Source organism: Manis javanica, chromosome 17, assembly GCF_040802235.1.
Source record: "Manis javanica isolate MJ-LG chromosome 17, MJ_LKY, whole genome shotgun sequence".
In the NCBI taxonomy this organism is placed as follows: domain Eukaryota; kingdom Metazoa; phylum Chordata; class Mammalia; order Pholidota; family Manidae; genus Manis; species Manis javanica.
In genome coordinates, this window is record NC_133172.1 from 62,524,108 (window position 1) to 62,548,795 (window position 24,688).

At 52.2% G+C, this 24,688-nt stretch overlaps 2 long non-coding RNA genes across 2 annotated transcripts in view; both read right to left on the reverse strand.

The window, feature by feature from the left end:
• Positions 1–362: 362 nt before the first annotated feature.
• On the reverse strand, positions 363–19,946 carry LOC118967518 (uncharacterized). The gene is made up of 6 exons (XR_012126819.1): positions 19,827–19,946; positions 8,827–9,650; positions 3,707–3,857; positions 3,054–3,145; positions 2,489–2,645; positions 363–2,015 (listed from the first exon to the last, which is right to left on the reverse strand). It is a non-coding gene; the product is annotated as an uncharacterized lncRNA (long non-coding RNA).
• A 1,769-nt stretch (positions 19,947–21,715) lies between these two features.
• The window catches only part of LOC140847144 (uncharacterized), a 124,873-nt gene continuing 121,900 nt past the window's right edge, over positions 21,716–24,688 (reverse strand). The window contains exons 2-3 of the long non-coding RNA XR_012126828.1: positions 21,973–22,048; positions 21,716–21,777 (exon numbers count right to left, since the gene is read on the reverse strand). This is a non-coding gene — a long non-coding RNA (uncharacterized lncRNA). The remainder of the gene's footprint in view (positions 21,778–21,972; positions 22,049–24,688) is intronic.

Here is a 24,688-nt window from a genome sequence, read left to right on the forward strand (position 1 = left end):
TGGGAGCCCACGAGAGGCGTGGGGACAGCAGGAGGAGGGAGGCAGAGGGCACCCCGAGGCCCGACAGGGCAGCACCTCCCAAGCCGTGGGCAAGGAGGCGAGGCGCCCTGCCCCAGGCACACGCGCCGTCCAGGACAGCCTCCCCGCAGTGTCACACCGCCCTTCGCCAGCCCAGGCTGCAGCCGGGCCCCAGGGAGCTTCGCAGCCTGAACCGCACTCTGGTGCTGCCCACCCGGGACTCCGGGCAAGCCCCCAACCTTTCCGTGCCTCCATTTCCTTCTCTGTGAAATGACAGTCAGCAAAGAAGCCGCCTACTTCTTGGGAAGTCGTGGCCAAAAATATCGACCCTTTATTTTCCCAACTGGTAGAAACACATTAATTCATTTTATTTTTAGTGAGGCTATTCAGTGAAAATATTCAGAATGCTAGGAGAGGAACATCTCATCAGAAAGCTTTTTGTAAAGAAAAACGTCTCCTTCAAATCAAGAGTGTCACGGAACAGTCAGATGTGACCCAGGCGGGTCTCTCGGCCCTCTGCTGGTTGCCGCGCCACATGCGCTCCCCGCCCCATTCCTCCTTGTTGACAGGATTCCGGTTTTATTTGGCTTGGCAATGGACCCGACTGAAAATATGCAGCTTCCCAGACTCCTTTGCAACAGTGGTCAGGTGACACGGGCCGGCCACGGAAACAGAGGTGAACCTCCCGAGGACGGCCCTTCCCGAAGCACAAGACAGTGCGTCCTCTCGGTAGCTTGGTCCTTCCTGGAAGCTGGTGTGAGTCCCGCCATGCGGCGCCCACCTCCTGCCCTGCCTGGGCCGCCCACCACCTGCTGTCTCACCCTGCCTCTGAATGTGAGGAGCTGCCACCCGTCCCATCTTCCAGGCAGGAACGCAAAAGGGGACAGACAGGCAGTCTCCATGGAAACAGTTCCACCCAGCCCAGGGCTCCACCCCCTTCTTGCTTATCTAAATGACTGACAGCAAGGCCACCCAATTGCAGTGTTCTCCGTGTTCTTTGGAGCACTGAAAGGCAGGCTGCCTCTCTTCACTAAAACAAGTATTATATTTCTTTGTTTACTTATTTATTTCCTTGGTGAAACCAGCCTCCAGGTTGTCCAAGGCATAAGTATGACTGCCAGGGGGCAGAGCCCCTCCAGCCGCTGTTTCCGATGGAGGGCCTTTGGGACAGGACCTCAGAAGCGGGGAGGCCACACCCCGCCTGCTTCGTCCCAGAAAGTGGCACTGGGGTCAAAGCAGGCACCTGCCTGACCTCCGTGATCTGGCCTTGGCGGGGCTCTCCGACCACACTCCCTGGCTGTCCACCCCCCCCACCCACGGGGGCCTGGAAGGCCTCTGCCCTGTCCCCACACCAGGCTGACCAGTCCCATCTCCGTTCGGATGCCCATCCATGCCCTCTCCCCGTCAGCTCGCGCCTGACCTCCCTGGTGGACTGTGGGCCACAACGCAAAGGTCACAGCCGTGAAGGAAAGCCGCTGAGCGCCTGGCACAGGGCAGGGGCGCCTAGGCCCTGCTGCCCGCTGAGGATCGGCCTGCTGAGTGAGTGAGTGAGTGCCACAGCCTCCCAGGGGGCTTCTGTAGGAGAGGCTTCGTCTTGACACATGGTTGGTTTTCCTGCCACAGTGCCATGTCCATAGCCTCTGTTCCCCGGGGGGTGAGGGGGGGCAGTGCAGGGTGGGAGTTCATCACTGGGACCCAGGTGTGACTGAGCCCTCACACTGCAGGTGGGAGAGGTGGCCAGCCCCAGGGGACCAGAGTTCAGGAAAGGATGTGCTCTTGCAGGGAACTGCCCAAAAAGTCCTGGAGGGCAAAGTGAAATACTCAGATAATTACCCTTCAGTCTTCACTGCACACAAGTGGTTGTGAAGAAAGGGGGAGATTCACCAGTTGGAGGAGAGGCGGATGGCGTTCTAGCGAGAAGGCATGCGTGTGCAGGGCCCTGAGGCGTAAGCAAGTATGGAGTCTGAGGGTGGCAAGCTGTAGACATGGCCGGAGCCCTGGGGGCAGAGACGGGAAGGCAAAGGCTAGATCGGGGCTGCTACTGGCTTTTGTAACACAGGGTTAGCGGTTCCATTTATAATGATGATAACTTTTACTGAGTGTCACCTATGTCCCAGCTGCCTTGCACACAGCATCCTAATCCCTGCAGCCCCTATAGGGAAAGTCCTACTGCTGTCCACCTTATACAGAGGTCAAAACGGAGGCAGAGTGAAACACCAGGCCTTCCCGGGACCCCTGCTGGGAAGCGGTACAGATGAAGCCCCAGTCGAGGTCCCGAGGCTGTTTTGCACAGTGAGCCGGGGACTCTGTGAAGGCTGCTCACTCTGTGAGGATGTGTCAGTCAGCTCTTACCACACTCAGGCTGCACCACAAGAGCACAGGGCCTAGGGGCACACCAGGACAGCACTCACGCCCTGCATCTGGGGTGGCCTGCTAAGTGTCCCTGCCGACGGTGGCCGGGCTGACTTACACGACTGTGAGCTCCGCTGGGCTGGAGGGCAAGACACAGCTCGGTGTGTCCCCTGTCCTCCTCGGACCGGCAGAGGCCCCTCTCGGGGTGATGGCAAAGGCACAAGATCACTGGTGGAAACAGCAGGTGCATCTCCAAGCTTCTGCTTGCATACCTGCTAGTGTCCCATGGACCACAGCAAGTCAGAGGGTGAAAGCCAGACTCCAGGGACAAGGAACCTACTGCCTCTTGGGAGGAGCTACCCAGTCCCTGTCAGAGGGCCTGGGCTCAGGGCGGGTAAATGCAGGAGGCCAGCCATGCATCCCACCTGCTGCAGGTGAGGAGGGTCTGGGCGGGGCCCGCAGGAGGCGCCGGAGTGGGAGAGAAAGGACCTGGCTGAGCCTGGCTCCTGCCCTGGGCGTAGGGAGAGTGGCTTGTCCAGGTCAAAGCACAAGTCAGCAGGAGAGCAGGAACCTTGCCCAAACCATCTGTCCAACACCCCTATCCTGCAGTGTGAGCCTGGGTGGACCACTAGATCCAACCAAGAAAAACAGACACTTCACTAAGTATTTAAAACAGAGGAAACCTGATATTCAGACTGGTCGCTCTGGCGATGGAAAAGCTCAGAAGCCGACCAGCGGAGCCCAGGATGAGCCTCGTGGGGAGTGGCGAGCGCCTCTGCAGGGAGAGAGGAGCCAGTGTCGCCCAGGGCTTGTCTATGCAAGAACCACCACTGGGGAGCGGGGAGAGGGAAAGGGACCCCGGCTTCTCCCTCCTCCGGCTTGCCCACCCGTCTTACCTCTCCCTGGCCAGACCCACCCAGAAGCGGGCTGACCTGGGAGACTGCAAAACGCAGTCTATCAGCCCCTGGCAGCAGAGTGGCCAAGAGCAGACAGACTCACAGGACCTGAGCCACAGGGCAGCTGCCTCATCGGGCACGCTGCTCCAGGAGCCAGGCCAGGGCATGCAAAGCCACGGGTGGGATTCAGGTGGGGAGGACATGGGGCTGAGACTCTACATTGCAAACAGGCTCCCAGGCGATGCCCACGCTGCTGGTCCGAGGGCCGCACTTCTGAGGCAAGGCTGTAGTGTGGGAGTGCCCCACAGATGCAGGAATGCTCCATGGAGTCGCTTAGTGAGTGTCTGTTTAGTATTATATGGGTCCAGCTCTCCTTTCTCTGAACCTTTGAGGTAGGAACGGAAGAGAAAACCAACGCCCAGCAAGTCCCCGAGACTTACCCAGGGCGGCCGACCTCACAGGGGGCCGAGGTGTGAGCCAGGCAGCCCCTCTGCCTGCTTGTCTCCAGGCTCCCCAGAACTGGCCCAGAGAAGGTGGTGATGCGCTTCTTCACCCAGCACATTCCATGAGCCTGGCCTTTTCATTCACAACCTGAAAAAGAAAAATTACTACTTCCATTTATGTAGGAGGAAACTCAGGCTCAGAAAATGTGAGGAATTCACCAAGGTCCCCAGCACAGGAGGCAGAGCCCTGTCTGAACCCCAGCTGTCCTGCCCTACGGCCTTTGCTCCAAGCGCATACCCCACCGCCTCTCAGATTCGCCCGTTCATTTCCTCGCTATGAGGTCCAGGTTAAGCATGTGAGTTCTGTGACCCGCTGGCCTGGATTCAAGTCCCCATTTCCCCCAGCCAAACAAGTGCCTCAGCAGGGATTCCACCCAACCTCCCACAGTGTCCACAGGGGACTCAGTTTCCTCAGCATCAAATGGGGATGACAACCCCTTCCCCGTGGACCTGTTGGGTTCCATCCAGTCACCCCCTGCAACACCTGGCATGCTGCAAAATCTGGATAAACAGCAACCCTTGTTGTAAGCATGCAGCTCTCATGACGCTTAGATTCTAGGTGAAGGAGACAGCTTGCAACTCAAAACACAAAGAAATCTGTTAAATGACTGAGTATCCAAGATTATGGCTCCCAGAAAGCGGGGTGCTGTGGGACATCAGGGAGAGCAGCTGTCACATGACAGCAACATGGCGTTGTCCGGCCCTTGCCCAGGCCGGGGCCGTGGCTCCATCTGCCAGCACTGTGGGAACCGGGCAACCTTGAGCGCCTGCCCCGTGAACCCATGACAGCTCCCACCATGGGAATGGGCTCTGCCTCCTTCACCAAGCAAGCCTCGGCTGCAGCCTGCAGACACACCTGGGCCCCCAGACCACTCCTGAGGAGGGTCAGCATGACCCGGTCAGAGGAGGTGATGGCAAGGCCACAAAAATGGCCTCCAAGGCTTGTTTCTCCAAACTGCTCAGAAGATGCTGCTGGGCAAGAACATTTCTGAGAGACAGGCAGGGATTTGAGTTTCTGGCTCTTGTTTGCACAAAGGATCCCAGCCTCCTTTCTGCTGACATGCAGCTTAAACACGTTAGCTGACCCTTAAATGGAATCCCCCAGTTCCCCATCTCCTTCCAAGAGAATTTCACGGGGGCGCGGGAGGCGGTAAAACACTTTGTCTTTATCCCCCACTGACGGCACTGTTTAGGGTTGACGACCGGATGCTAAGTGTGTCTTCTGGTTTGTTTGGGTGTATTTTTCTCTTTTCTTTTACCTTTTAACTAAAACACAACACAAAATAAGCACCCTGATTGCATTCAGCTGTTAGGAGGGACATAAGTATGCCTCCCCACCTTCACTGGAAGAGATCAAACGTGACTTTCTCAAAAAACAAGAAGCGGAAAGTTTACAAACACAGAATCTGCAGCGGGGGCGCCATCCCTCCCAGCCAGAGCTGTGTGAGTCCCACGTGCTTGCTGGCAACCCCGGGCCCCCATGTATTTCTGTAAAGCTGTATGCAAAGACAGCACATCCTCCCCTCCCACCAAAGAAAACCAAACGAGCCCAGAAGAAGTGATAATCTTTGCATCAGTTGAGGTCCGCTCAGCCTGGTTGGCAAACTGAAACATAAAAATATTTCAGGCTGAAATTGGTCACAGGCTGGCTGAACTCATTTTTCTACAAAATCTTGCCCCAAACAAGTTTATTCACATACATGAAGTCTGAAAGTGCTTTTCCTTGCTGGGTATTCTGAAACCTGAAATATTTTCAGTGAAATGAGAAAATGTTCGCTGTGGAATGGCCTATTAGAGCTGTCACAAATGTGATTTCTGGAAATAAACAAGACCGTAAGAAGGTTGGCCAGAGCAGAAATGTAAGTCAACACGAACAGGTAGTGTAATTAAATTACCCGTTAAGCTGAGGTGCCAAGTGACACAGATTTTTTTGTGTTAACTCTGATACAGTCACCTCCCTGGGCCTGTACAAATCTGAATAGATGTCTCTCCAGACTTGCTAATTTTATTTCCTTCAGTTTCCCCGTATCAAATAGCCCTCTCTGTTGTGCCAGTGAGCAAAGTGCTTGAGACATACAAGTTCATATTTTCTCGGTATCGTTTTACAAAGGTTCACTTGATACAAATGTGGCTCAATAAACAATGTTTATTTTTTATGGGTTAGTGTCTTGCTCAAGAAAATTAGAACTAAGTTTCAGGAAGATTTATTTTCATTTTAACTATTGTTCTCTGGTCACTGCCACTCAATACTTAAATGGCTTTCTCCCCAAAGGCCAAAGCTCTTTAAAGCAGAACAGAATTTATTTAAACAGCTGGGGTTTTTTTTGCACAATCATCTTATTAATACGTATACTTGGATCATAAATAGTGGATGACTTGCACAGTTTGTAAACAGATAAAGGTAGGAAAGCTAACATGTCATTCAATTCCATTTTTAAAGTGCAATACATGATTAATTACTACCAGACAAGACAGAGTCACGGCACCATGTTACATTCACGTATCTCTGCGTCTTTAAACAGTATTTCACATTTGGAGTCACATGAATTTCCCACATCTTTTTTTTTTCCTGAGGACAAATGATAATATCATTTTTAGGAAAAGAAATAGGTCTTTTTGTTGCTCATGCTGAATTCAGTTTGTTTAAAATACTTTTTGACATACACACTATTTTTTTAAATTAAAAAAACAATATGGCAAATTATTACATAAAATGAATTAAATCATATTGTCCCATAAAGAACCATAACATTGAAATCATCCAAAAATTGTCTTTCAATAAATAATTTTAATTTTAACATCAAATGTATTTGAAGAACGTCGCTCTTCATTCTTTGGGATTCTCTCTAGCAAGAGATGGAGACAGAAAAATGTTTGTTTGTTTTTTGAAATCAAGTAGAAACTTTTCCCTATGCGAGGGGGGGGAGAAGGTTATCCTGAAATCTTTCATGAGAGAAGCTAAAAAGTTCTAAGAAGCTGGTAATGCCATTTTAGCAGGTGCTGATATGATGAAATACAACGTCCGGGATGGATTTCTCCCACATATTCATCACATCAAAAGGAAAACACTTTTTTGAGAAGGTGAGACTCTGATTATGTTATTATCTGTACATGCCTGATTTTACTTAGCCATTTGCACGCAGATAAAATTTCATGCAAAGCTGTAACACGTACATTCTCTACAATCATTATAGGAGAATCGGTAAGGATATCTTTTATTACTTAAAGCTAAGACAGGAAATGGATAAAATACTGAAATAGCGGCTCAGCGGCTCCTCTCTGGGAGGTATTTCTCCGCACTTTCACTGGGCTGGGCGCTGTCTCAGGCCATTTCGGGGAGGGTGAGACGCTCGGTAATTAACATTTGGCTTCACTACTTAAAACACTCTTTGCTAGCTCAGCGCATTTCAGGCAAGGCCTCAGAAAAGTGTCTGCGCTCCCGGGACGCGCTCTGGGAGAGGTGATGGGGACCTGACAGCCCTGCGGGCGAAATCTCAGGCTCGGTCCTCCCACCCCCACTGGCCAGGGTCACCCTAGAAGTCACAGCGCCATCTACTGGGCCGCAGGGGCCCCTCCCCGCCCGGGGAAAGGTTGCTGTTGCGCCGACCCAGGTCAGGAAGCCTGGAGACACACCGAAGGTGGGCAATGCCCCGGCATCGGGCTCAGGAGCACAGCGGCAGGGCCCCCCAGCCCCAAGCGCGGGAGGGCGGCGACGGCCCCCCTGCACACCTCCGGTCCGCAGCAGTTCTGAAAATTGGGTCTAGCCCATCGCGGTACCCCCTGCGATCACCCCGAAGAGAAGGCAAAAAAAAAAAAAAAAAAAAAAAGGAAGGAAATTGCTGTTTTTAATTTCTAAGTTTTACATTCGTTGTGGATTTCCGGAGTGAGGGTTTTCGTAAGCAGTCTGCTCCCACCTTTTCCCCCTCGCTTCCCGAACACTCGGCGCCCCTTGGGGTTCTTAAACCTAACAAGGTCTGGGGAACTCAAGAGCACACAACCCGAGCAACCCAAACAGGATCCCAAATTTATTTTCAGGCACTTTAGCAGAACAACCACATTTCTAAAGTTTGTGTAACTTTTCCTTATAAATACAATCACATTCCGATTACACCTCTGCATGACCAGAGTTCTGGATTTTCTTAGGCAAATAACTGGCTTGCTTTCCTCTTTCTTCTTGCTCCCAACTGATCCCTGGATCTGCCTTGAAAGTCGAGCGTTAATGGCTTTCTCTTGGTAATTCAAGGCAGGGCATTTTTATCGTGAGAGAACTATAGCGCTTTACAATTTCCCGTACCTGGAATAGTCTCGTGGCAAGGAGAGAAATCAGCTGTGGCCCAAGTATCAACAGGACTTCTTTACAATCCTCCCAACGTTTGACAAGATGTTCAGGAGATTTTTTTTTAAATAGACAACGTATGTTAAATGAAAATTACAATTAAATATAGTAAGTACCACAATACACCCATTTTTAAAGAGAAACATTTTTACTGAATCTAATTTTTAATTACACATCATAAAAAAAATGTTTTAAGTGTCCTAGGAGCCTAAAGTCAGGCTTGCTATTGTATTACAGTCGCAGATTACTTCATTTCATATATATATTCACACACACCGAAGTATTCATATTTTATAACTTAATTTCTTACTCAATAGAGTTTGAAAGATCTGGACATTATAAAGGCAAACTCACTTTCTGCTGGACTGAAATGAGAAAATGAAATTTTAAAAATTCATTTTATTAGGTAAATTCAGTAGGGACTCCCTGTTAGCCCCTGAAATAAACCAGCCTGCTTCTGTTTACTTTCTCCACCTTTCTGAGCTCTAAAATGAAAATCGAGGACCCTGCGCTGGTGAGCACGGCCCCCCACCCCTCCCTACCCGACAGTGGGGTAGCAGCGGTGAAGCCCCTTTTCCCATAAGCTGAGAAGGGTGCTGGGGGCTGGCAGGGGGAAGGAGTCCCCGGGGCAGCCTGCAGCCACTGAACTGGTGGGGAAGGGGGGACGGGCCGGCGGGGCGCAGGGTCAGGGAGGCGTTGGGGGGAGGCGGGCAGCACTCACGGCTTCCAGGGTCGGCTGCAGTCGGCCTCCTGCTCCCGAGTCCAAAAGGGAAATGTGGCTCTTTTGTGCAGAACCAGAAAGGAACATCCAGGAAGTTGGCAAAACCACTAGCTAAACAATCAATAGAGGAAACACAACCAATTAAAATACCAAATTTGGTTTTTACTCCAATAAAGGAAAAGAAAATGGATAAAGGGGAAGGAGGAGGTGGAGGACATATTTTCCTGTTTTCCTGTCACCCCGAGCTGGGTCCAGGTTAATCTGGGTTTGAATCCGGATCTGCTCTCCCGGATGCAGACAACGGACAGGACCGTTCGCCCGGCCGCAAGGAGCTCAGGCCCACAGCAAACCCGAAACGTGCTGTGCGAAGCGGTCCGAGTTCCTGCCGCGGATCTGAAATGAGTTTTCCTATGAAAATACACTTTAAAGCTCAGCGACCCCCACCCCTAACGAACGCCTTCAGTGACAGGAAATGTTAACCATTTTAAGCGCCTTTTATTTGCATTTGTGCTGTGCCTGAGGGAGTGGGGGAGCAATGCACCCGTAATGGCCCTGGAGCAAGCGTGGACACGGGTGTGTTTCTGAGCGCAGGAGGGGGCACCCAGGGTCCAGAAGCGGCCCCAGACCAGGGTGACGTCGCCCCGCGTCCCCAAGGAGGCGAGGAAGGGTTTGCAGATTGCAGTCGCACCGTGTTTCAAATTCTCTTGTGTCGCTGATGGATTTAAAGGCAACACACTTGCACCTCTCCGCTGGGGACCCTAAAGAGGGGTGCCTGCCTTGCGATGTTCACGGTACAGAGACGTGTTTTTGCAAATGTTTTCTCCCTGCGATCAAAAGGAAAAAAGAAAAGATTTTTTTTCCCTCTGAATCAACTAAACAATGAAGCTCAGAAGCACACAGAATGTGTATAACATTGTCTTTCAGAAATCCATCTTGAATTTTTTTTTTAAGTCCTCTCTTTGATCAGAAGCCGACAAAGATTACATTTTTCTCTGTTCTATTGCACTTAACGTGGACTAACGGGGGTGAGTTTACACACACAGATGCGCAGGCCTAAATGCTCCTCAGTGTAAGGAGCCAGAGGTGGGCTGGAGCTGCGGGGGGCTGGGGGTGCAGCTGGGGGTATTAGAGAGACAGAGAGAAGCGGCCAGGCTTAGGGGGAAGCCAGCACACGGATGAGCCTGTGGCAGAGAACATTCCAACTGCCTCTACATGTGGAGCCTGCAGTTCTTCTGCTAGTGTGCAGTGTAACTGTTGAAATTCTTCTGCCTAAAAGATAAATGGCCTACTTTATCCAAGAGTGTCAAGTAGGGAAAACAAAAACCCTTCAAAGTATATTTTCAGAAGATAGTCTAATGCGCAGTGAGTGTCTAGTAAGAGAGCTGTGCAGGGAAGAAGGGCCGGTCCTCGTGGGAAACCCCGCATGGGAGGCCTGCTCCAGCCGCCAGAGACTGAGGGGGGGCCGCCGAGAGAGGCCAGTCCTGGCTGAGAGCCTTCAAGGGACGCGACCGGGCCCACTGCCTCCAAGCCCCTCCACATGGCTGCTGGGGGCCCCTGCGTATGGCTCTGAGCCACCGACACACAGCCCAACGGGGACATGCGGGGATACACACAGCTGGGGCACACGTCCAGGCCATGTGGACACTTTGAGGTCCCTGCTGACAGTGACAAGCTTTCGCTGCATCTTCCCAGGGCCGAGTGGAGGGCTGTCTGGGCAGGGCTCCTCCTGTGGGGTAGCTAGCATGGATGCTCCCCGTGACCTCAGAGACTGGCCACAATGCCCCACCCACAGGCACCAGGACACGACGGAGGAGGGACGGCACCCAGCCCCTCCCCACATCCTCAGGGTTCAACAGAGCCCCCAGATCCCTGTCAATTGCTTGGACAGGTCGTTACCTGGCATCAGGGCCAAGTGGCCGATGAAATGCCGAGGGCATGGCGGGAATGGTCCAGGGCAGCTTTTACGTTTTCCCTTGTACTGCCCACAGAGCAAGGGCGACCCCTCCCACTCCTTCCCTCCGGCCCTGCACACTGCGTGGGCTGGTTTACCAGTGACAGCACGTGCCCTACAAGACTGCAGTGAAGTAAAGGCTGGGTGTTCCCTGGAGGCTCGAACGAGACACGAGGAAGCAGGACAGGAACTGCAAACCTGACAAGACCAGGCTGCTGTGCGGACATTCGGGGGGCCTCCAGCCCGGGATCCCCGGCCCAGCGAATCCCGCCCTCACGCCCCTCTGTGTGTGCGCCTTGGGCTCTTGGTGCCCAGATCCTAGTTTTCCGACCATCCTAGGGCAAATACAGCCCTAAGCCTGGAGCTGGCAGGACCCTGGCAACTCGCAAAGGAGAGAGAGCCCGGACCCTGGGCCCGGAAGCCAAACAACATCTAATTTTCTGTTCTACTGGCCTTCCTCTGAAAGGCCAACAGATAAACCAGGGGCTGTATAAACATAGGTGCAAAAAGATTTCGAAACCGTGCGCACATCCGACGTGTGCCCATGGACACACACACACGTTTTATTTGTAATTTATTTATTTTAAATACCAGACTACTTCTTACTAAAGTCCTTCTTACCACACTGTTTTATCCCTGCACTCTCCGAGCTTCCCTCCTGAATGTAAACGAAGGCATTTCCCACAGCCCTGTGCTGGAATGTTCTAAAATGCTAGCTCGACACATTTCCATTGCATTTATTGCAGAAATGTTATTTTATGGACAGAGTGTGGTGTGTGTGAGAAGCAGGCAAAGGGGGGGTCTGCTGCCGTGGGGAGCCGCCCCATGGTGCTGCTGGCCTCATATAAATCCTGAAAAGTGACAGTGAGCTGGCAGGAGAATTTGGGAAACCAACAGACAAAATATACAGTGCAGCCCGTAGGCCTCACCTTTACAGGCAGAGAGAGCTTCTGGAATGGACGGGCCGGGGCCCCAGAGGCCACTCATTAGGCACTTGATGGATTGGACGTGGGGCCCACTGCCCTCTGGGGACAGTGAAATGTTCGAAAACCAAGTTTTATTAACCTAATAAAATGAGAGGGGGAAAAAGTCACAAAAATTTTAGCTACAAGAGTAAATGCAGGGAGCATGGTAAGTTAACCTACTGCTAATACATTTAGAGCCATTGGGGGGGCCGACAGCAGGTCCCAAAAAGACCCCGCATTCCTAACATCTGCTTTCAGCCCAAAGACACGGAGGCACCAGCGGTTTTTAGGTTCTCAGGAGCGATGTGCTCAGGAAAGAATTACAAATCAATACTTTCTCATCTCATTTAAGGCCAAGGCCAGCCCAGGAAGAAAAATGGCAAAGAAATGTCTTTGGGGCAAATCGGGTTCTGGAGAGTGAAATGCCTCTGGCCGTGAGGGAATGCCGCCTGTGCCCGGGATGTCGGCATGCCTGCCTCGCAGGAGACAGTCCTCATGACGAACTAGAGCCAGTCAGTCAAGAGCCGAAACATGACACCCCCTTCATACACAAATGCCTTCCGGGGCCCTAAATCTTGGCGCTGGGCACCATGACAGTCTATTTTAGGACAGAGGCCAGCATAAGCGGAGGCTTCTTAGCTCTCCTGGAAGACGCACCAGAGCAGCGAGTGGTCATTTCAGAGGCCCTGCACCTGAAGGCTGTGTCTGGGGTCTCGGCTAGGCCGCCAGATCACTGTGCTTGAACCCTGAGATGGAAAGAGAACTTTATTCTGTCTGGTTCACAGAGGCTGAAGCTGCGGTGGTTCTGTGTTCACGCAGTGCCAACTGGGGGGACCTGTCTGGGCAGCAGATGCGTCAGCGGGAACTTTCTGAGGAGGGAAGGGCCCCCTGCCGCTGCTCGAGGAGGTGCATGCCTCTCGGATCTGGCCCGTGGCACTGTCACCCCATGGCAAGGCGTCAACGCAAAGGCTTTGAAACCCGAATCAACAAGCTCCCCATCCCCCAAGCTCAGGAGGGCATCTAGTCCTACTCAGAGGGCATTATATACCTGTGGTCCTGTATTCTTCACTAAGCCAAGCCCCGGCCTCCACCACACGCACACCGGGCCCTTGCCATCCACCAGTAGATGCCGGGATCTGTGTGCACGCTCACAGCCCACCCAGCTCCCAGGGTATTTATGCAGCTCTGAAAGTTGGGACAGCTTCAAGTTTTTACTTGCTTTGATATTTTATTGCTATAGGGATTTTTGAGGACAGGGAAACACTTCTGTGTGATCCTATGATGGTGGATCGAGACATCATGCATTTGTCAAAACCCACAGGACACGTGCCACTGAGAGCAAGCCTCATGTGAGCCGCAGACCGTACTTCAGGACGTGTTGTGTTGCCTGTCAGCTGCACCTAAGGTGCTGCGCCAGGGAGAGGTTAATAGCCAGGACACTGAGGGGGTGGTGGGCAGAAGATGGGAACTCTGTCTTCCTGCTCAATTTTTCTGTAAACCTAAAACTGCTCTAAAAAGCAAAGTCTACTAATAAAAGAAACCTCATTGCTGAAGTGACAGAAGGAATTTTCCTTTGCCTGATCTCTTCCCAGCTGGTATTTCCTGGGAAAGGACTTCCAGAAAGTAGAAAAGTTCAAAACAAAATATTCCCACCAAAGTGCAGCTTTTTCGCCCACCCCGTTGGGGGCCCTCCTGAGCGGGGTCTGGTCTTGAACACTTGCCAAGACTGACTTCAGCCAACAGAGGTGGCTTGAGGCTTCAGCTGTGGCCCAGCGATGAAGCCAGGTTATTTAAGCAGGATTCTCACGTATTTTTATTTTGACACTAACGTCCCATTGCGCTGAGTGTAGTGACATGATCGCTATAAATAAACCCAAATCCTGCTTTCCTTCCCCGGTTGGTTGGATCCAGTCACAGTCAAATGTCAGCCTGTCAGCCGGGATTACCCAGCTCATTCCGGCCCTGCACTTGGGGCTGGAGAGACGGGGTAGCCCGCCCATGAACCCACAAACCTGGCCCCGGTTACGGGGGAGGAAACCACCCTGGGGCAGAGACTCCGGGGAGGGGCAGGTGACCTGGGGAGCCCCAGCAGGGCCTCCCTGCCAGCCTCTGCAGGAAGATGGGCCCTGTCCCTGGTGAGAGAAAGGGAGAGACAGAGGCAGGGAGACCCGGCCAGCCGGCCCAGCGTCCTCCCGGGAAGCTGGTATCTGCAGCTGCGGCCGCTGCCCTTCCCGTGGCCCCACCACCACACAGCACCGCTGTCGGCAAAGGGCCTCTGGCCAGGGCAGCGCGACTCTGTCCTGCAGCCACGACGGTGCCCCCAGGTGGCGACGGGACAAGCCCAGGCACCCGCCCCTTGGCTCCCCTGCCGAGGGAGCTTCTGCGGGGCTTTCAGTGCCACATGCAGAGGGAGACGCCACTGGCTTCAGGCCTGCCTAGAGTATGCCCACAAGCAGTGGCCCCCACGGCTGACCTGAACCGCAGCCGGGAGGAGCGGGGAGCAGATCCCGTGTCCAGCACCCCCCAGGGAAGGGGGCGATGAGGGCCTCCCCGCACTGGGTTTCAGCGCATCGGACTCAGCGATGTGACTCGCAGCCTTGCCCTGCCCCTTGCTTGCTCGGAGAGCAGCCAGCTTCCAAGCCTCTATGCCGGCCCTGCCCCCTCACCCTTCAGATCACACCTGCTTCGCGGGGTCGGGAGGAAGGGGGGAGCCGAGGAGTTCCGGCAGAAAAGACACGCTCCCAGAACGAGGCCTCAGTGATACTCTGTGAGGCCCTGGGCCATGGGTGTGGAGGAGCACCGGGCAGGACCCTGAGGAAGGGGGCCCAGGGACTTGCTGAGCCCCGCCCCCTGATTCCGAAGGCACACGGGTTTACGGCACCTCTTAACTGGCGGATGGCACTGGAGAGCCAGCTTCAGCCAGTGCTGCCCTGAGCAGTGACTGTCAGAGCTGAGGTTTACCATGCTTCCAGCAGGCGGGACTCAGGGCCTCCCACCCACAGACAGGGACAGTTGCCACCCTCCGCCATGCCCCTCTGAGCGAGGCGCCTCGGCATACCCATGTCACGGGTCGGACAGCGAGCCACAGTAGCCACGCTGCTGGCGAGGGGCTGGGCTGGGGTCTGAAGCCCACAGCTGGGCGTGTCTCCACCTGCCTCGGGTCCCTGGGGCAGCAGGAGAGGCCGCCCCTTGCTCAGGCTGGTCCCCAAAACCCAACACTGAGGGAAACAGCTTTAGGAGATAGGAAGCCAGGGGAGAAATGCTGGAACCAGAGAAGAGCTGATGGGAAATGGATCAGCAGGGCCACAAGCCACGCGAGGGCAACGGGACGCAGGGATGCGCCGACGCAGAGGACGGGCTGCCTTTGGGCTGTCTCCTGGCGCCTGCCCTCCGCCCAGCGCCCTAGAATAGGCCGCTCCTGGAGGTCATAGCCCCTCCCTATGGGCACTGCTAGGAGGGAACAGAGGGCTTTGCATCACGGCCAAGGACAAGTTGTGCAAAACAAGGGACAGGGGGACACGGACCCTGGAGTCAGAGCGCCTGGTTTGGGCATCTGAGTCCCTCTCGCTGCCAGAGTGGCCGCACTTTTGTTGCAAAACAAGGACCATCACACCTGGTCTACTGGGTCTGTGTGTGACACGGTATGAAAGCCTCCACGACGGCCACGTCACCACGGGCGTTTGCTTCCCACCCTCTTAGCGACAAGCACTGCTCCTGCCCTGGGCTCCTGGCAATTACCCCCCATTATCCCCCATTCTTTTTGTCCATCTGGGACCCCACAGGGCCTTTATCCTGCTGCCCAGCACCTTTTCTTCAACAGGAAAATGCATAGAAGAAAATGCTTACTGTATATAATGTGTGCAAAATTTTGTAAAAGAGCCGGATGCTTAGACCAATGCTGGAAAGAAATACGCAAATGTCTAACTGTGCCCAGGTGGGGGTGCCCGGACGTAAGGTCCCTGATAACTCTTTTTCACTCCCCACTGTCTAATGTTTTAGCTACATTGGCAATAAATAAAGGGAATTGGGAAAAGACAAAGAAAGATAAACAAGAGGAAGGAAGATGCCTTTTGCTCCTGAACTACACTCACTTCCCACGTTCTCGGTGACTGCTAAGGGCCCCACGCCACGGCGCACAGCTTCAGACACCCAGACATCACGGGTGGCAGGAGTGCGGACCCCCCCTCCGCCCCCACGTCCTTCCTCTGAGGTGCCCAGGACAGGGGTTCCCAGGTTAGCAGGTGATCCCAGGAGGCCTGCCGGGGAGGGCTGTAATGCCTGCAGACCACCCACCCCCACCGGGGCCCGGCCCTCCCTGGCCTTGCGGGGAACACGCTCACCTCCTCACACCTCTGCCTCCGTTCTGCTCCACAGCTGTAGGTGCCCATGCGGTTGGTACAGGTGTGCATGGAGCCCGGCATTGCAGGTGAGCACACACACAAGGCCGGTGAGACCCAGCTGCATGCCAACACCCACCGCAAGCTGAAGCCGGGCCGGAGGCGAGGGCCCCAGGGTCTCTGCTATTTTGCCTGTTCCATGCCTCTTGGGGATGAGGATGTAAACAGCCCACGCGAGCACACAGCCCAGCCTCCCTCCGTTCGGGCTGTCCCCTCCCACGCCAGGGCCCCAGTCAGGGCCCCAGGACGAGAAGTAGCCCCCACAAACAAACAGACCCAGCACTGCAAGGGGCTCAGAGAGAAACCGCAGGCGTGGAAGCAGGTGGCGCGACATGAGTTCATCCTCTGCCAAGGGCTGCAGGGCTCAGGAGGAGACACAGCCACCAGCCGAGCTGGACTCTGCGTCCTGGACGCTTGGGCAGGCTGGCTGTCCCCACTGCTAATATCATCAGGGACAGCCCGGGACGGATCTGACCCTGGGGTGTTCTGAGACAGGATTAGAATCCCAGGGCCTAAACCCGCCAGCACAGAGCAGCAGGTCCCTCACCAAATCCAGTTTTTTGTTGCCCAACGAACCCTTTCCCCTCCAAATTATCAGCCAAGTCAATGTGATCAACAATAACACAGCTTTTATCCCGTAACGTGGAGACCATGGAGGTTCCCCTTCCCTGGCCTCTCCCACGGCCTGTGATGTTCTTGCTGTCCCTGCCCTCTCTGTCGGGCGAGCGTTCTCCCACACCTTCCTCTGACCATGCAACCCACCCATAGGTCACGGATTCCTTATCTTCAAAACAACTCAACTCGGCGTCCGATTCACTAATGACTCACCACATGTGTGCCCTACCAATGCATGAGGCACCATTAATATTCACCACAGTGAATACTGTTAATATAAATCCCATTATATTACATATAATTGCATTGCTTTGATGTATTTTTGATATACAAAAAACTATTTGGGGGCATATTTTAAAAATCACATTATTCTGATATGTATATAAATAAATTAAAAAATCACATTCACAGCAGCACGCCATTCCACACGTCCGCTGTGCCCTGATTCAGCCCCGCATCCCGCGGTGGGCGAGGACCCCAGCGAGCTCCTGCTCTGCGTGGGGACACGCACTGTGGTCCACAGCCCTCTGGGGTCAGTTCGCCCCGGTGCTCTCACCTGTGTGCATGAGACACCTCCAAGCTGGACTGCAGGGTCAAATTTTACGTGCATTTTGAATTTCCCAAACAACTGCCAGATTTTGTTTCCTCACCAATCTGTAGCAATTTACACAGCCACAGCAATTCAGGAGCAGCTGTTTTCCCCAACCCCAGCAGGCCGGTCCAAGGTGTTGCCCATCTTTTACATTTTTATCCATCTGAGTCAGCCCCAGACTATCGTCTCCATCATGCTGGAAGCATACGCTGCCCCCTCTGATCACCTTTGGCTCCCATTCCCTCCCCATGCGTGTGGAACGTCCCGGCAGCCACAGTGGGGGGTGCTCTGGGATAAGGCTTTCTGTTAGCCGGGCACACCTCGTCCCACAGAGGCTTTGAGGTCATCGCACTGATCTGAGGACACCTCTGCTCAGCCTTGTCACCCGCCTTTGAACCCATGAGTCAGCCCATGAGCCAACCCCTCCTGCTACACCTGGCCCGTCTGTCGTCAACTAAACAAGGCCTTTGCCCCTCTCACCTGTAGCTGCAGGTGACAGGAGTATAAGGCAGAGAACACACACACACACACAGGACATGACTGGACGGATCTGTGTGTACACATGCAGATTGTTTGGTCAAACTATCAGCTGTGCCCTAAGTCAGTATTTCTCAAACAAGACTCCCCGAGACACGAATGTTCCAGAAACCTTCAGGCCTTAAACAAAATTTGGGAAATGCTGCTTCCTCCAACCCCCTCACAATGGGTCAAAGGTTCTGAGAAGTCTTGCTGTAAAATACATGCTCACCCCTGTTCAGATCAGCACCTCCCACCCACACCAGGCTCTCGGGCCTCCTGTCAGAGTGCACACGTTCACACTGCGTGCCTTGTGCAGCGGCTCACGCTACACACCGCAGAGCAAGAGTGCCATCTCCCACCCCCTGGAACTGTGTCCAGCAGTCGATAGACATATATAAAAGCGCCACACAGAAGTGAGTTATGGCCATAATGTGTGTTAGGGAATCAAGTGAGTGGAGTGTCATGAGCCTAAAATGGTCAGAACTGACTGGGCCTGAGAACTCCAGGAAGCCTCCTAGCCAGGGCGGCCCTGTTGGAGGTGCAGTGACGCTGAAGGGGCAGATCGCAGGGGGAGACAGTAGTTATCCAACCACGGGGGTGACAAGCAGAGCAGCCTGTGAGCTCAGGGCTGGGAGGGAGGGATCGTGGCGGTCTGGGGGCCCAAAGGGGCCAGGCCGAGGAAGCAAAGGGGGTCGAGGCAAGCATGGCTGCAGATGTGGCTGGAAGGGAGATGGGGCAGGCTTCCTGGCCCGTATCAACCCTTTTGTGCATTGTCACGTTAAGGCCCCCAGCCCAAGCCCACCAGGAACACAGCTGCAGGCACCTGAGTTGGGGTTACCAGCTCCCCGACAGTGGTGAGTGCACCATGAGTGACCAGGGGCATCTCTAACCGGGCGGTCAGGAAAGGACACGTATAAGGTTTTGTGGGATGAGAGTTAGTAAACGGATGGTATGGGCAGGGATGGGTCAGAATTTGTAAGCTGGACAGGTGACTGGAAGAGTCAGGACTGCAGGAATGGGGTGTGTGACACATGATCACATTTGTGTTTGGTGGAAGGCCAGGTTATAAATATATTTTAAATTGATGGGTAGATTTTCTGGTTCTATTTCACTGTGAAACAAACCATCCCAAACTCTAGTGGTTTAAAAAAATGATAATTATTTTGCTCATGAATCTGCAATTTGGTCAAAGCTCAGTGGGGCCAGCCTGTCTCTGCTCCACTCTCCCATTAGGCGGGCGGCCTAGAGGCTGGTCAGTGCTGACTGTCAGCTAGGGGTCTGGCGGGGCCGCTGGTCAGAGCTCCCCACGTGCCTCTCCACGCAGCCTGGGCTTCCTGGTTGCCTGTGGCCGGATGGCCAGGGCGAGTGTCCCAGGAAGGAGACCGCAGTGGCATCAGCACCCCCTCTTCCAACCTTCGACCCAGACTCAGGCCCTGGCGCTGCTGCCACATTCTTTTCACAAGCATCTCTGAGTCCAGCCCGTATTCAAAGGGAGAAATGAAAGCCCACCTTTTGTTTTAAAACCACCACAGCAGAAAAGTAGGGAAGAAGGGTGGGGAATAACGTGATTAGATTTGCAGTTTGAAAGGATCACGTGGGGAACGGGTCACAAGACAGAGGAGGGTGCGTGTGGGGAGACCAGGCAGGTGGCTGGGACCACGGTCTAGAGAGCAAGGCGGGTGCTCTGGACCAGGGGAAGCCGAGGTGCCGAGGAAGGGCAGCGTCAAGAGTCAACAGAGGTAAAGTTGGTGGGTGAGAATCCCGAGGGAAGCAGCGTCCCGCGGCTTCTGGCTGACTTCAGAGCCACCCCCTCATCTCCTCCTCCCGGCTTTGCACGTTTCATCATGCCATTGAGGTGTCAGCCCAGCGTCACCCCCAGCAGAAGGCTTCCCTGATGTCTGGTCCAACGGGGCCACTCCCACCGGCCCGCCCGCAGCGCCTGCTGTGTTTACGGCCCTTACCTGTCCCTGAGGCCATGTTGTGCACTGGTTTCTTCATTTGCTTAAGGTCTGTCTCCTCCACTAGGGCGTGAACTCAGTGACTGCGGATGCCTGGCCCACTGCTCATCGTATCCCAGTCTCTTACACGAGGCAACTGCCCAACAAACATGTTTTTAAGTGAATGAAGGATTTTCTGAGACTCCTCAAAGAAGAACAGGTTGAGGGAAGAAATAATAATTTTTTTAACATGTTGAAGTTTGAGTTGCCTTTAAAATAGCCACAGGAGACACCAATTAGCCAGTTCAGAACATGGACCGAAGCTCAGAGGGGAGTCCCAGGACGGACACAGCAAGTTGTAGCTTCCAGTTGAATGTAACAATTCAAGCCACGGGTATGAGTGAGCCTGTTAAGGGAGAAAGTGCCAGGTAGGAAGTGAAGCAAGCCTGGGAATGAATCTTGAGGAACCCAGACATTCTGTGGTCAAATAAAGGAGATGAGCACAGAGTAAACAGAGCAGAAGCGCCCGGAGAGGTGGGCAGAAAATCAGGGTGTGCGTGCCATGGGAGCCACAAAAGGGGGGTGCTCCAAGGCTGGGGTGGACAACGACAGCAAAGGCTGCCAGCAGTCTGAGGTTAGGTCCCAGAAACGTCCAACTGGATGTAGCGGCATCAAGGCCATTGGTGACTTTAGCAAAAGCTGTTTGATCAGAACAACGGACGTGGAGGCCAGATGAGAGTTTTCTCAAGACTCAACAGAAGGTTCGAGAATGAAAACAGCAAGTAGATGCAAACCCCTGAGGAATGTGTCTTGAAAGGAGAGGAGAGAGGTCAGGACAGAGCCGGAGGGCGATGTGGGGTGGATGAATGTTTGTTTTCTCTTAATGTGAGAGAATTAGTCATGTTTATACATCTTTTGAAGAAATGTAGTAGTTACCCTGGAGTTTGCATATACGTCTTTATTTGATCACAATCTACTTTCAAATAATATTAGATGGATTCACATGGAGTATAAGTAAGAAAAAGACTATACTCCCAAGTCCTCCCTTAGGGGGTTTTTCCTCTTGTTATATATTGTACTCTGACAGATGATATAAACACACTACACACTGTGAATATTTTTGCTTTAAACATTCACATATCTTTTAGAGCAATTAAACATAAGAAAAAATAAACTTTGTATTTATCTTCCTTTTTATCACACCCGACCCTTTTCCTCTCTATGTAGATCCAAGATTCACATACCTTCTGTGGGAAGAATTTCCTTTAACATTTCTTGTAGTGCAAGTCTACTGGTAATGAGTTCTGTCGTTTTTTGCTTGTCTGAAAAAGTCCTTATTTATCCTTCATTTTTGAAAGCTATTTTTTTTACTGGGAATGGAATTCTAGGTTGATTTTTTTTCCTCTCGGCATTTTAAGGATATCACTCCATTGTCTTCTGGCTCGCATAGTTTCTGGGGAGAAGTCTGCTGTAGTTGTTATATCTGTTCCTCTGTATATAGTAAGTCCCTTTCCTCTACGAGCCTTTAAGGTGTTCTATCTTCAGCTCTCAGCTTTCTGTATTCTAAAGCCATAAGGAGCTGATCATGTTTAAAATGATGAGAAGGATCTAGTTTCTTAACTAGTTTCTCTCAGATACAAGAGATACTTAATAATTAAGGTTTTTTATCTGAGAAGAGATACAAAGTCAAGTGGAAGTGCACTGGATCTGAGAAAAGTCCGTTCTTTATTGTAGAAGGAAACGTTAGCAATGGAATAAATATTGGCTTGTGGAGGTTGGTCTCTGTATTAGTTAAGTTTTTCTGGGGCAATCAGTATAATAAAAAACTCTAAAAGCTCAGTGGCATATACTAACAGACGTTTCTCACTTGCGAGTCTGTGGCTTGGCTGAGCTCCACTGGGCTCAGTTTTGAGTCTGCTCCACACATCCCTGATTCCAAAAAGCAACGGAGACTTCTCATGACAGATGGCAGGAGCTGAAAGGCAGAGCAAAGAGTCACAGTGACTGTCAAAGCCTCTTCTTGGAACTGTCATTTCTACCCACATTCCTTTAGTCAAAGTAGGTCACTTGGTCAAGTTCAAAGTCACTGGACAGGGAGGTGTGCTCCACTTGGGGGCTGGAGTGTGGAGTGTAAGTATTCGTGGAACAATAATAAAATCTACCACAACACCTTTGGGAGCACAAGTTGAGGAGCTTCTTGTCTGATGGCTTCTTTTTCTTCTAGAAATAGGTTGCAAATCCAACCCCTGCAAATAAAGGAAGAGGGGAAGTCAGGTTCCGGGGGAAGTGGAGAAGGTTTGAAATAGTATGGAAGTAATTTTATCCTGTGAAATACAAGCCTGAGGTTATCACTATCTATAGGTCGACTCTTCAGCAATAGCAAAGCTTCCCAAGCAGGGCATGCCTGGCACTATATACAGCTCTGGCTCTAACTTGAGCTCAAATGTATATATATGTAACTCCCTGGACTTGGTCGATCTGGAGCGACACCACCTTGTTTGCCTGAGGGAGGGGCGGAGCAGGCAGTGAGAACACTGTCACCATTACTTCCCTGTTTGGCCTTAGAAACATGAAGACTCAGTGAAGTTGTGTTTTCAGAATTAGCTTTTGGGGTGCAAGACAACTATCCCATCCAGTCACCAAGGTAATTGCTCTCCTGTGTTGTAACAGAGAGGAACCTGGGCGGGTTACACTCTGGGTGGGCGGAAGCTGGAAAATCCAGGCAGCTGAGGATTCTGCCAAGTTGCTTCCGACTTGCCCCAATTTGAGTTTTGCTAGAATATTCCAAGGGTCATTTCAAAACATTCTCATTATAGCCAAGTGCACTCTGGTGGTCACTCAGTCCACTTCCTCGAAGTTTTTAGGCCCCATAGTATATACAAAGGAAATTCAATGCCATGATGGTCTCCAAGAGATATTCAAAACCATGGTTCAATCCGTTTCACTTAAATTGTCTCAATGCCTGTTTCTGGGCTGTACTGAGATCTCTTCAAGCACTCGTCTTTGAGCCAGGCAAGTATTCCACGCCTGCTTCAAGGTGAATTCCATCACTGGTCCCAGTTCCAAAGGCCTGGATTCCACCAAGAGCCAAGGAGCCTGGCCAGGTTCCATGGGTTCAGAAGTCACAGGGAAATCCTACTTTCCAGGAGGGAGTGGATGGTCACTTCCAGGGCTGTGGGAGTCTGTATAACTCAGCAATAAATGACCTCACAGGTCCCCTTGGGAACAGCTTCAGGCCAGTGAGGGGAAGCTAAGCCATCAATTGTGCAAGACAGATATTGTGATCAAAAAGGCACACTCATTTGTGCACACAGCTGTGTGTGACTGCCCCAGGAAATCGCCTCTCAGGAGGCTGGCACCTAAGTCTCAGGGGAATGTGTGTTCGCTGCCTTGGGCATGACCTGCAACTGACTTCAGAGCCCCCAAGCAGCTCAGCTTTAATGAAGGCTCCTGCGGCCAACACAGACCAAACAACGAGAGCCTACAGCCAACACAGAACAGTCACATTCCCCTGGCATACTTCCTGTGGCCCCCTGGGCGGGGAGGGAGAGTCAGCTCACCAGCCTTCCCCACCCACAGACGCCACCGCCAGAGCCGGCCTCTGGGCACCAGCAACTGCCCTGTCCTCCAGTATTTGAAAGCCAGCCAAGGGACCATCTCAAAACCCACATCTCCAGTTAATCATGAGTAAACTCTGTTTCCCAAGACTGCTGCCTCGCTAAGATGAGGAAACGGGAGTTACCACACTCCCTAAAAGTGACATTTTATTGTCCATCACAGTGTTGCCACGCCCACAACCTCCTAGGCATTCGTGTTCTTAATCAAGCAGTCCTCTGGCCAAAACTCTCCGGGCTAACCCTCGCAAGGGCTGGGGTTCAGACAGGGATGCATTTTGAAGCACAGAGACCTTCACTACTCATGCATCTAACTAGTCCTCCAACCAGCTAACCCAGCAGGGCAGCTCCTTGCAGCTCGGGGCCAAGTTGGAATGTTGTAAGAAGGAAAAGTCAATGTGGATATGGAAAATAAGAGGACGAGGTGCTGCTAAATAGGTGAGGTGAGGGGCTCAGTAGGCAGAAGACTGAATTTGGATGGTCTGAAATCAACCATCTTTCCTGGTTTGCACGCTGTTGTCTAATCTCGTGACTTTCTGAAATGAGGATATATCTATTTCCATTTTGCAGAGAAAGAAACTTGAGACTCACTCATGGACTCATTCAAAGCTTCACAGCTCAGAGCAAGCGACAGAGTCGGAATTCAAACCCAAATAGCTTCAGGATCATGATTGCTTCCCTCCAAAAACTTGAATCATTACAATGAGTATTTTTTATTAAAATGCTTGATAAATAATAAATAACGAGTTCAACGTGTGACCAATGTGGATTCTAAGAACATGAGGATTTAGGGGGATGTGGATGTAAGACATTTCCGAGTTTCACAAAGCTAGCTCCACATCTGCTAGGTCAGTTCCAGTCCCCAAATCGCTCATCAGGACACCTTTCATCAGCCCTCTCCTTAGGAATCGGTGACAGGTCAGGTGTAAACTGGTGCCACACATCCTGATAGCAATTCAGCAACATGTATCAAGAACCTCAAAAAGATTCATACCAGTTGCTTGGGGTGACCTTACAATCTATCCTCCAAATCAGGACATTTAGAGAGTGAAAGGGAGTGCTATTACTGAGTCTACCAGGACAACAGGGACTTCATGGAAAAACCAGAGGTGTGGACCACCCCCTCTGGAACAAGAAAGTCTATATCAAGGACCCATCCTAAGGACACTCATTTACTCATCCATCATTCATTAATTCATAAATAACTGAGTATACTTACTACATGCCAAATACAACATTTATGCTAGGGGACTAACATATCTCTATTGCTGA